The 16,731-nt window shown below is 37.8% G+C and overlaps 1 pseudogene; it reads right to left on the bottom strand.

The window, feature by feature from the left end:
- Window positions 1-1,062: 1,062 nt before the first annotated feature.
- LOC107552019 (lactation elevated protein 1-like) lies at window positions 1,063-14,891 on the bottom strand (annotated as a pseudogene).
- Window positions 14,892-16,731: the final 1,840 nt, after the last annotated feature.

Genomic DNA, 16,731 nt, shown 5'->3' on the forward strand with positions numbered 1-16,731 from the left:
ACAAATTTGAGGCATCACTCATGCACAATGTGTGCTACAGACAAGAGACACGCCAAAATGTAATACTTCAAATTTGGGGTTTGAACAAATTCCTAATCCTAAGTATGAGATTGACTTAAGTATCATCACAGCAAAGGTCCGACCATGTCTCCTTCATTAGACCTAAATAAACAGGACTAATATTCTCATATTATGTTTTGGACACAAATGTGACCCTGGACCATAAAGGAAATAAATCAGCTTTCCATTGATGTATGGTTTGTTAGGATAGGACAATATTTGGCTGAGATACAACTATTTGAAAATCTGGAATCTGAGGGTGCAAAAAAAATCAAAATATTGAGAAAATCGCCTTGAAAGTTGTCAGTTTTTAGCAATGCATATTACTAATCAAAAATTAAGTTTTAATATATTTATGGTAGGAAATTTACAAAATATCTTCATGGAACATGATCTTTACTTAATATCCTAATGATTTTTGGCATAAAAGAAAAATCTATAATTTTGACCCATACAATGTATTGTTGGCTGTTGCTACAAATATACCCAAGTGACTTAAGACTTTTTTAGTTTTGTGGTCCAAGGTCACAAATAATGATGAATAAACCACGTAAACCTACCTGCAAACAGAAGCACTAGAGAAAGCTTCAGAACAATCAGACATCAATAAAAGTTAAAATAATTTTAATGCAATCAATTTTAAATAGGTTGTATATCAGCTATCTGCTACAAACAACTACATGTTGTCAATAAAATATTCCACAAACCATTTATATAACCAGAAAGGCAGCCTGATTTCAAAACACATCTTTGGCAGATCCACATCCACATTCTTCCAACAAACCTGCCTGTTATATATATGTTAAGACCAAACCTCAAAAAGAGGCTAGTCTCTCGTTCATGTTTGCATGTGCGTTTATAAAGTGCAGCATTATTCCTTACAGTTCTGATTAAAATACAATCCTCACCAAATCAAAATGGAGTTGATCCCAGAACTCTTTAGAGTCTTAAGATAGTTGAGATGGCCACTGTGTATATGGAGTTAGTAATGATAAAAGCTACTTAGAGCTCCGATGCAACCCAGTACTCCTCTGTTTGCATCTCAGTAAGGCGAGATACTGTCCTCTGGAAGGTGAACACCTCCTTTTCTCCTGAAAAGATCTCCAGCGAGCTGCCTGCATCCTGATGCATTAAAAGAGAAAATCAAATCACTGCTGCCCATCAGTGTGAAGAGATCATCAACACACCAAGGTTAAAAATCAAAAGATTTTTAAAGGAATAGTAACTGACTCACCCTAAGGTCATCCAGGATGCAGATGAGTTTGTTTTCAATAGAGAAAGCAGTATTATGGATTATGGACTTGTATTTTAGCCAGAGGCAACAGATTGAAGTTAAAAACGTCTTGATGGATTTTTTTTTTCTTACAAACGCAGTTTTTGGCTTAACAAGATGTTAACTGATGGACTGGAGTGGTGTGGATTACTTGTGGATTATTGTGATGTTTTTATCAGCTGTTTGGACTCTCATTCTGACGGCACCCATTCACTGCAGAGCATCCATTGGTGAGCAAGTGATGGAATGCTACATTTCTCCAAATCTGTTTCCACAAAGAAACAAACTCCTCTACATCTAGGATGGCCTGATGTATTTATTTCAACAAATTTTCATTTTTGGGCGAACTAGTTAATTTTTTAAAGACCAGTAAGGGGTTTTATTTTGCAGTATTAATGGAGCATTTTATTTTCATGACAATTAAGCACACCCCACCCACCATAACGAAACTGAACATTCTCAATCATGATTTCATTACTCTCATTTTGGCCAGTCTTATTGAGCAACACATGCATATACCCTACTATATCAAAAGTTTGGAGTCAGTAACACTTTTTAATCAAAGAAATTAATACTTATATTCAACAAGGATACAATAAATTAGTCAAAATTGACAGTGAAGACATTTATGTTCCAAGAGATTTCAAACAAATGCTGTCCTTTTGAACTTTCCTTTCATCAAAGAATCATGAATTACATCACGGATTCCACAAAAATGTGTAGCAGCAAAACTGTTTTCAACACTGATAATAATAAGAAATCTTTCAGCAAATCTGCATATCAGAATGATTTCTGAAGGATCATGTGACACTGAAGACTCGAGTAATGTTTGAAAATTCAGCTTTGATCACAGAAATAATTAGCATTTTAAAATATATTCAAATACAAAACAGTTATTTTTAGTTGTAATAATATTGCACAATATTTACTATAGAAATTTCGTACAAAAACATTGAAAAAAATCTTACCAACCCCAAAATTTCAGCTTGCAACAAAAAAAAGGTTCCTTATTCAATTCTCAAAGAATTTGAATAGGAAACAGCTTGTAAATTACCCTTGAAATGCCCAGATCATCCAATAAAACATGAGTGTCATGATGGTCGTGATGTTCATGAACAAACTGCAGCACGACTCGAACCTGTGAAGATATTCCACCGAACTGAGAGGTCCCTTTAAAACCTTCCAACAGAAATCACAAGAATTTCACCATGACTTACCTTGTGTTCATATAGTGCATCAATGAGAGTTATGAAGCGTCTGGCTTGCGTCTTCTTGTTCAAAGTGAGCAAAGGAATGTTTCGAATGAAAACTTTGTCAAACACAGCAGAGATCTCCAGATAGTCGCTGGCTCCTACAGGCTAACAGTAAAAACAACACATTACTCACTAATATAGTTCATTTCAATGGAGGATGGTGAAACAGCATAGGATAAGTGCAGTTTGCTATGGTCCCACATGCTTTAGCTTCTTCCTGCCATGTACCTTTAGAGATCTGGGCCGAGTAACTGTGATAAACACAATGAACCTGAATCAAATTTGCATAAAATATAAAATAAAAACACAATTAAATTCTCAACTCACCAAATTTTGGATGCATAACACACATAACGGTAACCTACATTCACATCTGGAGCAATATGTCATCTAACAAGCTACATTGAAATTCTTTTGTTAGGGTGTTTTTACTGATAAACCATCAGCTAATTAAATTAAGTGTTTTGTTATTTAGCAAACACATTAGCAGCCAACTTACTGTCATTCTGTTTGAAGGCCATCTCATCAAACAGCATATCGAGTGTTGCATCAACATCAGGTTCACTGGAACTAGATTCAAAAATATTCAATAAATAATTAATCACTTCATAATACATTGCTTTTATTTACTCATACTTGGTCAAAGCACTAACATTAACTGTTTAAACAAAGCATGTCATGTTTTGGATGTTACAATTATTTTTAATGCCCCATCTTAATATGAAAGGACAACAGAAGCAAATCACATGATATTTAAAACATGGCACATCCTGACTGTCACGAATCCGGTCCATGAACTTCTGTCTGCTTAGCCAGTTAGTTTTCCTAGTTCCTGTTTCCTTCCCGTGTTTCCTTGTTTTGCTTTGCCTTGTCGGTTTCCTCGGTTCTGATCTTTGCCTGTCTCCCTGGATTTATCCCTCTAGTCTCGCCCCTGTGATTCTGTCTGCTGATCGTCGACCTACGCTAGCCCTAGGACTATTCTTGTGTCTTGCCCGCCATATACCTGTCTGCCTTTATCTGACCCATGCCTGTTTCTTGACCACGTCTCTGTCTTCTCCTAAATAAAAGCTTGCATATGGATCCGCACGTCTCACGTCTCGTCAGCCCCGTAACACTGACTTGTCTAAGCAACAGTGACTCATCTAATGGTGCGTGTTTGGATTGTTTGAAAACTATCATTATTTCTGTAGCTCTTTTTGGTAAGACTAGTGGTGCAGAAATTTTACACTTCAGCTTTAAACACTTCAGGAATACGTTTTAAGATGCAGGTATTTGATTAAAGAAAGTAGTCACCTTCCATAACTGATTAAACAAATTATTCCATTTTGTACAACTTAATGAATTTTCTCACAGGTAGAAGAGTTTCCCAGCTGCAGGGCGATTTCTTCTCCGATAATCTATTCCAGAATCCAGACGCAGTGTTTGGCAGTACTCCTGTTTACAAGACATTTGACCGCTGCTTTATTTGCAGCACTTATAACAGAAAGTAATTTAACACACATTATCCCTCTTTTGACCTTATTCCCAAAAGTGAAAACTTGCCAAAATTTTTGTCACCCATAGGCCATCAAAGACGTAGATGAGTTTGTTTCTTCATCAGAACAGATTTGAAGAAATTTAGCATTTAATCTCTTGCTCACCAATGGATCCTCTGCAGTGAATGGGTGCCGTCAGAATGAGAGTCCAAACTGCTGATAAGAAACATCACAATAAAAAAATCTTTTGGCTTCACAAGACAATAATTGGTGTGCTGGAGTGGTGTGGATTACTTGTGGGTTACTGTGATGTAATCAGACTCTCATTCTGACGGCACCCATTCACTGCAGAGCATCCATTCTTGAGCAAGTGATGGAATGCTACATTTCTCCAAATCTGTTCTGTTGAAGAAACAAACTCATCTACATCTTGGAAGGCCTGAGGGTGAGTAAAGTTTCAGCAAATTTTCATTTTTGGGTGAACTATTCCTTTAAGTACACTACATAACACCAATAAACACTGCACTAAGTGTATTAGATAATACACAAAGTTCACCTTCTGTAATCCATTTTTGTACAGATCTGTAAAACAAGATACTGTGCTCAAAACAAACTGGGATTTGGAAGCCCAAAATAAAATTGGTGCATGATTTACTTGAAATAAATTTTCACTCATTGCTAGTAAACATCAACAACAAAGTAAAGGCAAATAACATTGAATTAAACAAAGACTGAAATAGTATTTTCTTTTAAAACATAATTCAATAATTTAATTACAACTATTATGAAGATTTTTTGTAGTGTTGCACAGTCACTGGCGGTCACTTTAAAGAAACGAATTTACAAATAACAGGCTTTTCAAAGAGTCAGTTAATCTCTTGATTAGTACAAGTAACTGATATGCGTTACCCTTATACCCAAAAGAAAGTGTATAACAACTGCATTCACTACGTTCATTCAGTATTACACTGGATTCATTGATTCTTACACTCTAAAAAATGCTGGGTTGTTTCAACCCAACTTTAGGTCAAATATGGACTAACCCAACTTTTGGGTTAAAAATTTAATGTAAAAATTTAACCCAATGGTTGGGTTAGTCCATATTTGACCCAAAGTTGGATTGAAACAACCAAGCATTTTTTAGAGTGTACCATCTGGAGGCCGGTTGGACGTGGCAACAACTATAACCCCATTCAGAAAGAGGTTCTCAAAGAGCTGTTTAAGAATCATGACATCTGCGATATCAGTGACCTAACAAACAGAGAAAGCAAAAGAAACCCTAAAAAATCAATACTGACTATTCTCTGTACCGGTTTGATTGTCACTGCATGGATTTAAAAGATAACTGAAGCAGATCTCAGTATGCTAAAGCGATCACAAAGCTTGATTAGATTGCAACTACACGATTACTGAGTGAAACATTGACCTGGAACTCATCAAAACATAGAAGACAGGCCTCCTCACTGATTTCTTCAGCAACCGGTGCGATAGGATCGTACGCCTTCGCCATTTTACCCACTTTTCTCTTGGGCAAACTTTGCTTGAGCTTGAGTCTATCTGAGTAAGAGCAAATAATGGCAACTTTACTCATTTTGGCATCTGTTTATAATTGATATACAGAACTTAAATTCCTATATAGGTCATTTTTGGGCTTTGGGAATACTTCAGTCACTCAGATGTTAAATAATGCACTTTGAGCCAATTTCTGTCTTTGGCTTAAAAAGCATTGAAGATAAACAGTGCACTGCCCATATCAGACAACAATGAAAAAAGAATCTGTTGGTGAGAAAATGTGTTGATGGTCTAATATTTACCAAATGTAATGAGGTTGTCATTAACTAATAGTTAAGTACAGTATAAATAAATAAATAAATAATTAAATAAATATCAGTCAATTAATGAAAAATTACCAAAACCTAAGAATTAACAACAATAAAGGGTATATTTAAAGCTTCTTGTTCAAATCTGAAAAAAATCATAATCAGAAATCATAACTAACTTACGTTTATGTACATCCAACATTAATCCGTGAAAATGGAACCTTTTTTCTTTGCTGTCACTACATGATCATAAAACATGTCCATAACCATAGTTTTTCCTGTGCCTGAGGGAATGAGAAAAATGAGCATTGATAAGCACAGAACTGAGCAGTTTATTTCAATAACAAGACAACAAAGTCTGACTGAGCCACAACATGATGCCACAGAACTTACCAACATCTCCATATATATGTAATAACCTTTCGGTGGTTTTCTCTTGGAGAACAACTGTTGCAGAGACAAAAGAAGTCTGAATTTGTTAAAAGCACATTTCAACATCTGCAGCATATTTTTTGGCTGCTTTCGGCCACACAACTTTGTACAGTTTACCTTTGAGAAAAGTGTTGAGCGTTCATTGCTGTACCCTCGAAGATCCTTCTGCATCTGATCAAGTTTTTCCAAAGCAGCCCTCTGCTGCAGATCTTCTCGTAACTGTCCATCTTGAATGAGACTGTTGTAATGCTCCAACGGTCCGGCAAAACTGCTGCTTGGAGAGGTTGTGGCACTGGGAACTTCAACAGTCTGAGATAACACACTTGTGGCAAGACCTGCAAGACAAAAAATTGAGATGACTGATGTTTCACGAGTAAACAAGAATACTTGTGTTGAACAAGATCAGCATGATTGCACTTTATTCAACATTTCTAATTCTCGTGATTATTTGTAAGTGCTGAAGGACCACTATCAACTTTATTCTTATTTAACACCTGTTCAATAGGAGAACGGGGCTAGTTGTCACAATGGTTATAGCTCACAAGCTATACGCTTTTGAATCAAGAGTTCAGTTTTAAAGGGGTCATATGATGCTTTTTTAAAGATCATTATTTTGTGTATTTGGTGTAACAGAATATGTTGACATGCTTTAATGTTCAAAAAACACATTTTTTTCAAATACTGTACATTATTGTAGGTCCTCTATGCCCCGCCTCTCTCAGGCACAGTGATGAAGCTGGTATGTGTTTGCAGTACACAAGCCACGGCTGAAATCGCATCATATGACCCCTTTAACAAGGCTTATTCTCTCTAGCGGTGGTTTTATATGTAAGTTTAAACACATAGTCAAAACTGTCTAGATCAACAAAAATGATGATAATTTTTGTAAATACTGTCCTACAAACTAAAATTACAATGTTATCATAAATTCTGTAATAGCTGTTGAACCACTGACATACATTAAAGACAAGAGTCAAGAAAAAAAGGAGATAAACATACGTTGAGACAGTGATCGAGAAGTTCAGGGAGGCGAAGGCGCGCTCAGCGGCCTTCAAATCCTTCATTCCACGAAGGTCCAGGTCTGAGCCCGAACAACATAGGGGTCCTGGCCCGTCTCGGTCTGAGGATCAGAGACGGGCACAGAAGGCTAGTGTCGCAGCTCGCGCTCCTCCTCCGCCTGCGGGTAGGGGTAGGAGGAATCGCGGGTCAAAGGGAGGTAGGCAAGACCTTAGGGATGTGATCCAGACAAGGCGTCAGCGCTTTCGTCCAGATCAGAGTGATACTTGAGTATCTACTTATTTCCTTCGGGGGTTTTACATCTGCCCTTTTCTTCCCCTTCCTAATTCCCCTATAACCACCAGCACTCCACCTGACCGAGGTTAGGTAGGAATTTTCAGTCTCCTATGCTGGACCTATGATGTTTTGGGGAAGTCGTGGCCTAATGGTTAGAGAGTCGGGCAGGGATTGTAGGTAGAGGGAGTGAATTTGTGAATGCTCTCTCCCACCTTCAATACCACGACTGAGGTGCCCCTGAGGAAGGCACCGAACCCCCAACTGCTCCCCGGTGCCGCAGCAAAAAATGGCTGCCCACTGTTCCGGGTGTGTGTTCACTGCTGTGTGTGTGCACTTTGGATGGGATAAATGCAGAGCACTAATTCCGAGTATGGGTCACTCACCATACTTGGCCACATTCTATGACTTCATAGCAACCACCTTACTGATGGTCCGGACTAGAGGCTTCTCTGGAATTGATCCAGACAAGGCGTCAGCGCTTTCGTCCAGATCAGAGTGATACTTGAGTATCTACTTATTTCCTTCGGGGGTTTTACATCTGCCCTTTTCTTCCCCTTCCTAATTCCCCTATAACCACCAGCACTCCACCTGACCGAGGTTAGGTAGGAATTTTCAGTCTCCTATGCTGGACCTATGATGTTTTGGGGAAGTCGTGGCCTAATGGTTAGAGAGTCGGGCAGGGATTGTAGGTAGAGGGAGTGAATTTGTGAATGCTCTCTCCCACCTTCAATACCACGACTGAGGTGCCCCTGAGGAAGGCACCGAACCCCCAACTGCTCCCCGGTGCCGCAGCAAAAAATGGCTGCCCACTGTTCCGGGTGTGTGTTCACTGCTGTGTGTGTGCACTTTGGATGGGATAAATGCAGAGCACTAATTCCGAGTATGGGTCACTCACCATACTTGGCCACATTCTATGACTTCATAGCAACCACCTTACTGATGGTCCGGACTAGAGGCTTCTCTGGAATACCCTCTGGAATGGGGTTCCAGCGCGGGAACCATAGTGGGTGAGTATGATCCAATCTCTATATATATATATATGAATTTAATGTGCTGGTGGTTATGTGTGTATAATCCTTCTGTGAGATTTCTTTGCCGTGTTTTCCGGGACCTGTGTGTTTCTGTCCTCCCTAAGGTAGGTCCTCTGTGAGCACACCTTTGCTGGATTCAGAAACCAGGTGCTCGACTTGCAGTGTTACCTCACTCGTCGACATTATGTCCAGCCGGTATGATAGCCCTAACCGGCTTCATGCTTCCTGGATCATACGGCCAGGTCAGAGGCTTCTGCGGGAGCCTTCTTGATCATCAGGCCCCCGGCAAGACACTGCAAAAAATTCCTGGATGTCCGGGCTTGCTGAGGCATCGAGCGGGAAGTATAGGTGGCATTTGCAAGAACCTTCTTGTGTATGCTGTCTCAGGCAGTGCTCCCCTCGTCTTAGAGGGTCGTATTTGAGCTTGCCTCTCATTTGGCCCAGTACCTCTGAGTATCTGTGATCAGATGTCTGGAAATGTTAATCCATGCTATGGTAAGTGCACACACTAAGCTCTGTGCATTTTCTGAAATCCACATAAGTGGTAAGTGTGCACGCTAGACTTTGCGCACTTTCTGAAATCCTGTATGGTAAGGGTTACGTGTTATAACTTCGTTCCCTTTCTCTGAGTTGGTTAGACCCCGGTACCTTGGGCTCCACTCAACCAGTGTGTCTCTAATTTGACACACTTGGAAGTATCGCTCCCCCTCACCATTGAGGGTTACTATGAGCATGCTGCTTCCTATCGAGCGCCCGGGTTCACTCTGTGGGCTGCTCTCGTGGTAATATTAGCAGTTCTCCCCTTTCATAAAAGGGTTGCCTATGAGCGTGCTATTCTTTCTGAATTCTGAGTTCTCCTTTCACGTGAGAGCTGAGAGTTTTCCCAGAGCACCTGGAACCAGCAGCATCAGGTGAACATAGGCCCTTCACTCCGCCTCTCTGATGCGCTGAGTTTTTTGGCTAGCTTGCAGTACACTTACCCTCTGATTTCTAACGAACATGTGGTAGGTCGAGCGCCCCTCTCGTTTGAGAGCTGGGTGTTTGCCCCCCTCAGCTAGAGATTTACTGCTAGCCAATCCAGCTTTATGCCTTAGATCGAGTTGGTGACTCTCAAGCATATTGGTTTTGGGATGCACCATTCCATCTATGAGATGCTCTTTCAGAGTGCCACGAGAGCCCCTTAGAACGGTATCCTAAAATCCATGTTATGGTAAGTGTGCACGTGAAGGCTTTGTGCACTTTCTAAAATCCACATTGTGGTAAGTTCGCACCTTAAAGGAATCCATTTTGATTCCAAGCCTGGAGCTCTACCCCGGGCCCAGGAGTCTGGCCCTAACAGGTAAGTTTGGGTATGTAGCCTCGGCCTTTGGCCGTAGGGGATAAAGTCATGGACAGCCGTCGGACGTCCCAGGGGCAACTCACCATGAAAATGGTAAAGTTGGTACTTAGTGCTCGCCATGGTTCTGGCCCGCATTCCCCTCAGCATGGCGGCGTGGGTATACCGTTCCCCATAGCGACCCCTAGAGGACGCAGTTCGAAGTTCCCTTGAAAGGGAACGTCTCAGGTTACATATGTAACCATGGTTCCCTGAGTAGGGAACGAGACACTGCGTCCACTAGGCTTCCTGCCATGCTTCGAACGCAAGCTTCAGACGAAGAAGTAAATGACATGTTCTCCAGGCGCCTATTTATACTAATAGTCGCACCGGTAGTGACGTCATGGGCTGTCGCCGGCCAACGTGTTGTTGGTGTTTTTTCAATGTATGCTTCAGACACGGGTCACGACGAGGTGTTCCCCATAGCGACCCCTAGAGGACGCAGTGTCTCGTTCCCTACTCAGGGAACCATGGTTACATAAGTAACCTGAGACGTTTCTTTGCTACTAATAATGCCCACGTTAGCCTAATGTGTGCATCCATGTAAAGTCTTCCCATGTGTGGAAGGATTTGATAATGAGTCAGCCAGATGTTCTCATTAAATAATAGAGTTACTGTTGACATATATAATGACAGCCAGCAGCCTAGTCATAATCCCATCTCGTCGTCCTCCTAAGACATATTAGCTTTATGGAAGAATGATTTATGAACGTGATGGGAAGCAGTCCAGGATCTGAATGCCTGTTTCCATGACAACAGAGACGGGGCAGTTTACATTTAATTTAGTGCGTACTAAATTAACTGCGTACCACTAGAGGGAGCCTGAGTACCACTAGTGGTACTCGTACCACACTTTGAGAACCACTGCTTTTAGTCTAATTAGAGGACTGAACCTGTGTGTGTGAAGTCCCAGCCTTCTATAAATCTAGACATGCATTTTGGGGAAGGTGAAGAATAATACACACATCTAAAGCAAAAGGACAACAGCTGCTATAATTAACTGCCTTGTTAATGAAGGCTAATAAGAGTCTGAAAATACAACTGTGAAAGAAAATCTTCTTCATAAAAATGATCGTATTGCATAGGGAATGTGATTTGATCACCAAAACCTATATAAATTGTATTTTATTATATTTTAATAATAAAAAGGCTGGTTTGAGGATCATGTAGAACATTTGCACTGTATAACAACTGTTTTTCAATATTGTACATAAAACAAAGAAAATACAATTTCAGTCTTTTTTCCCTAGGATTCTTTTATTAATAGTTCAAAGGAATGACATTATTTTCAAATATAGATCTTTTGTAGCACTAGAAATGCAGTTACTGTCACTTTTAATCAATTTGATGTATCCTTGCTGATTAAAAGAATTGAAATATAAAAGCATATTTCTGAGATACCTGATCAGGCATATTGATCTAAAATAAATTTAATAATGTCAACCTAATTAACAGGTGGAGCAAGCTTCAAAAAATTTGTATTTAATTAAATGCATCACATGACATTTCTTTGCAATTATTTGTGAAATTTAGCCATTTCAATTTCTGAAGAAAAAAAGAAATTCATTAATGTCCTGTGTTTTTTCGCCAGAAATCTTCAGTAAACATTTTCATTAATTATTGTACAGTAAAAATCTACTTAAAAATGATCTTTTATTATTTACTTTTATTTTATGAAATTCAACAAGCATCCTTCCAAATAGGTTGAATTACAAACAAGTTGATGTTTCTGGTTACCACATTCTTACAAGCAAGTAATTTCCTTTAATTAGTTGCTTGTGAAATATTTTACAGTACACTGTCAGAAAGAAAGTTCCAAAGCTGTCACTGAGGTGGTAAAAGGTATTTTAGCACTTTAAAGGTACATATTATACTTTTTGAAAGGGTATCACCCCAGTGACAGTTTTGTACCTTTTTCTTCTGAGAGTTTAGAGAATAATCACTCTAGAAACTTCCAGTGCTTTTTCCAGGCCTGTTAATAATTTTAGAAACCACGGATGTCCCCCACTCTAAAAATGTAGTTAGTAGCACATTTTGACAGAGTAAACCCTAATGGCCAGTAACCTGCCATGTCAATATTCTCTGTTTGTTGTCTAGAGATCTAATGTGTGCTCTTGTGGATGTGGCACAAAGGCCAAACAACAGGAGTGAAATGCAATCAGTTTCATTGAGCGGCTCCGGACAGACAGGAATGATACCGGGCCCCCGAGCGCTTCACGAGGAGACCGACACAGATTTTTCTAATCACTATCCTCAGTCTCCCCCTGCAATGAGTATACAAAGAAAAGGCGAGAACCAGATTTAAGGTTAGCCCTTTTAAATCCCCTTTTGTTCTGCTCAGAATGGATTTTCAGTAAATTCTATTTATCACCCTCTTTCTATTTTCCGCACTGCTCTTTAAAGCAGCCGCTGCATTCATCCATCACGTCTGTTATTGATTAAATGTCAGCTGACCCACCGGAGTATCTTCTTTAGTTATAATTAGACATTATGGCTGTATACTGAAAGCTTATTCTCCCATTGGCAGCTGAAGCCAGGAATAGTGATGTCACCTCCAGAAGCACCATTCCTGTACCCGACATCAGCTCAGCACCGTCGATTTTTATAGAATGTTCTATTAAATGTTCTCATTCAAAAGAATGTTCTGTTTTAATTTGTTCAAAAAAACTAGCGGAATTTTATTTGAGTTAATGAATTGAAATTCCACTCAGTTCAAGAGTGGAGATTTGTTTGAATTGGAAGTTGAATTGGAACGGCAGGAAGAGGAATTAACTGAATTACAATTCTAAGAAATTCAACACCCACACAACAGCAGTTGCATTAGTCCAAAACAGGGTTTACAACAATAATTATATGTGACCCCGGACCACAAAACCAGTCATAAGGGTCAATTTTTCAAAATTTAGATTTATACATCATCTGAAAGTGGAATAAATAAGCTTTCCATTGATGTATGGTTTGTTATGATAGGGCAATATTTGGCCGAGATACAACTATTTGAAAATCTGGATTCTGAGGGTGCAAAAAAAAATCAACATATTGAGAAAATTGCCTTTAAAGTTGTCTAAATTAAGTTCTTAGCAATGCATATTACTAATCAAAAATGAAGTTTTGATATATTTATGGAAGGAAATTTACAAAATATCTTCATGGAACATGATCTTTACTTAATATCCTAATAATTTTGGCATAAAAGAAAAATCAACAATTTTGACCCATACAATGTTTTTTGGCTATTGCTACAAATATACCCCAGCGACTTAACACTGTTTTTGTGCTCCAGGGTCACATATAAAAAACATGACTAATTATGGCTATTTATTTGCTGATATATATACACTAGCCGTTCAACATTTGGGGTCTATAAAATGTTTAGATGTTTTTGAAAGAAGTATCTCACGCTCATCATCATATATATTGATCAAAATGATTTGATAAAAACAGAAATATTGTGAAATAGTTTTACAATTTAAAATAACAGCTTTCTATTTGAATATATTTAAAAATGTAATTTATTCCTGTGATCAGTGTTATGATAGGGCAATATTTGGCCGAGATACAACTATTTGAAAATCTGGATTCTGAGGGTGCAAAAAAAAATCAACATATTGAGAAAATTGCCTTTAAAGTTGTCTAAATTAAGTTCTTAGCAATGCATATTACTAATCAAAAATGAAGTTTTGATATATTTATGGAAGGAAATTTACAAAATATCTTCATGGAACATGATCTTTACTTAATATCCTAATAATTTTGGCATAAAAGAAAAATCTATAATTTTGACCCATACAATGTTTTTTGGCTATTGCTACAAATATACCCCAGCGACTTAAGACTGCTTTTGTGCTCCAAGGTCACATATAAAAAACATGACTAATTATGGCTATTTATTTGCTGATATATATACACTAGCCGTTCAACATTTGGGGTCTATAAAATGTTTAGATGTTTTTGAAAGAAGTATCTCATGCTCATCATCATATATATATTGATCAAAATGATTTGATAAAAACAGAAATATTGTGAAATAGTTTTACAATTTAAAATAACAGCTTTCTATTTGAATATATTTAAAAATGTAATTTATTCCTGTGATCAGAGCTGAATTTTCAGCATCGTTACTCCAGTCTTCAGTGTCACAGGATCCTTCAGAAATCATAATACCATAATATGCTGGTTTGCTGCTCAAGAAACATTTTTGATTCTTATTATTGCTGAAAACAGTTTTGCTGCTTTGTATTTTTGTGGAAACTTTTTGATGAATATGAAGGTCAAAAGAACAGCGTTTATTTGATATATACACAACTTTTGTAACATTATAAATGTCTTTACTGTCACTTTTGATCATTTTAATGCATCTTTGCTGTTAGTCGTTTCAGAAAAATATTTCTGACCCCAAACTTTTGAACGGTAGTGTAGAGTGCATTTTCACACCTGATTAGACATGTTTATCTAAAATAAGTTAAATACTGTCAACACAATTAGTTATGTAATTAAGAGAAAACATCAATGCTTCTTTCTCTCAAGTATTAATAACATAATAAATGAAGCATACGTTTTTCATTAAAATGATTAAAAAAAAGAATGTTCTAAACCCTTTGTTTCTTCCGTGGAACAAAGATATTTTGAAAGGCAATGAAATCAAAACAACACTTGAATCCACTCACAGAATATAGAAAGTTATGTGAAATGACGAATGAATTGGTGAATGTGTTGATGCTGTCATGCACGAGTGCTGGCACTTGATCTTTGACACACATGATCTTTATGGTGTTTTCATCATTCAAGCACTGTATTCTTCACTAAACTTGATTCCTCTTGACTTCACTAAACCCAGATGAATCACCGGATGCTGAGGATTATTCTGCACCGCCGTCATGTTCAGTGAACCCCAGTGATTCACTCACCTCTCATCAGCCCAAAGCGTCCAGCGGGTTTCACTCATTCACTTCAACCCACATCACTGCTCACAAAACATCACAGCAGGTAAGACGGAAACCCTGCTTCATCTACAGGAATAGAAGCATAAATAAATGGAATATGGGCCGTGTTACATCAGAGGGGAAAATTATGTCATTCTTTCCTTTTTCCCCCCAAATGTTTAAATCCACAGGACGTCAGACCTCCACAGAGTCCACATGCTTGGTAGATGATGTTTGGTTCATCAAAGATGCGTTTACGAAGGATTAATCATTTTTAATGCATTCATAAGATATTTAACTCTTTACAAATGTAATGTTTTTCTCCCAGGAGACTGATGGCAATGCTTTGCATTTGAGGACTGATATAAACGGGACTGAAATTAGAATCTTAAATTGTGCTGTCACACTGAGAGAAAACAAAACATATTACGTGTCATATTTTCACATATTTATTGTTTCTGACTCGATTATTAATTGCAGTTTAAAAATGCATGTTTGTATTTATATACAGAGTACGATTATAGAACGTAGTCCAACAACAGCGTTGGAAAGATACACAATGCTGATACGGTCTTTCAACCGTGAAACATTTTTGGTTACAGATGTTCTGCTTTGCCAGAGAAATCATTATCATAATGTGATGAATTGCTTATGCTCCTCAGCTGTAAGTGGCCTTGGATAAAAGCATCTGCTACATGTGTGAATGTGTGAATGTGTATGTACATTTTTGAGCCAAAACAGAGATGATTTATAGTCTATATGAAACTCTCTTTACTGCTACAGCATAGTACATAAACATGAATAATCTTGATAAATGAAAACATTTGGTCCATATATTATTATTACTTTGAAATGCATTAGTCATATTTAATTACTTATTCAGTAAGTGATAAAAAAGTCACTAGAGTTATTAATCACTAGAGTTATAATTAATAATAAAAAAGATTACAGTATCAGGCATTTCCTTAAAGGGACCATGGATGTGGCCACCATTAACCTTCATGGAAAAGAACAGCTTGGACACTCAGCTAGGAAACTTTTTTTGTAAATCAATATGAGGGTGAGTAAATGACTAACAAAAACATAGTGTTTCCACTAAAATGACTTGAAAGGCTGAAGCCAATTAAAATTAATGTGAGCAAAATCATATATATACAACAGTTTTCCAACCTCTTAATTGGCTGGTAAAGCTGTTGAGTTTAAGACTCAAAAAGGAAGCAGACTACATTTGCAAGTGATTAAAGAGATCCTTCTTTAACCATCCTTCAAACTGATGCCATTTAAAACCACACATACAATATCTCTGCTGTATTAGCCTTCTAGAAGTCACTAGAAAATCATTTAGGTTTTATCACTAGAAAATTATTTTGTAAAATATTTGCACTACAAACCAGGATGTTTATAATTAGGAGAATACATTAAAATAATATGATAATAAATTTGTAATATCAAGCAGCATAATGACCTGTTTTGTATCGCTAAAAATAACTGGAAGCTAAGACACCAGAAGCCGTGCACATTCAAGTTAAAAAATGGCCGCATCCACTCTTAGATACATAAAAAATAAGGTGGATAAACTAACGTTTCAAACACCCATGGAAATATTACATATGTTTGGGGTCTCTGAAACTTACAGAAATGCATTTAAAGGGGTCATATGATGCTATTTTAAAGATCATTATTTTGTGTCTTTGGTGTAACAGAACATGTTGACATGCTTTAATGTTCAAAAAACACATTATTTTTCAAATACTGTACATTATTGTAGGTCCTCTATGCCCCGCCTCTCTCAAACAC

The sequence above is a fragment of the Sinocyclocheilus grahami genome, unplaced genomic scaffold, assembly GCF_001515645.1.
Source record: "Sinocyclocheilus grahami isolate Dianchi unplaced genomic scaffold, SAMN03320097.WGS_v1.1 scaffold440.1, whole genome shotgun sequence".
NCBI classification, from domain to species: domain Eukaryota; kingdom Metazoa; phylum Chordata; class Actinopteri; order Cypriniformes; family Cyprinidae; genus Sinocyclocheilus; species Sinocyclocheilus grahami.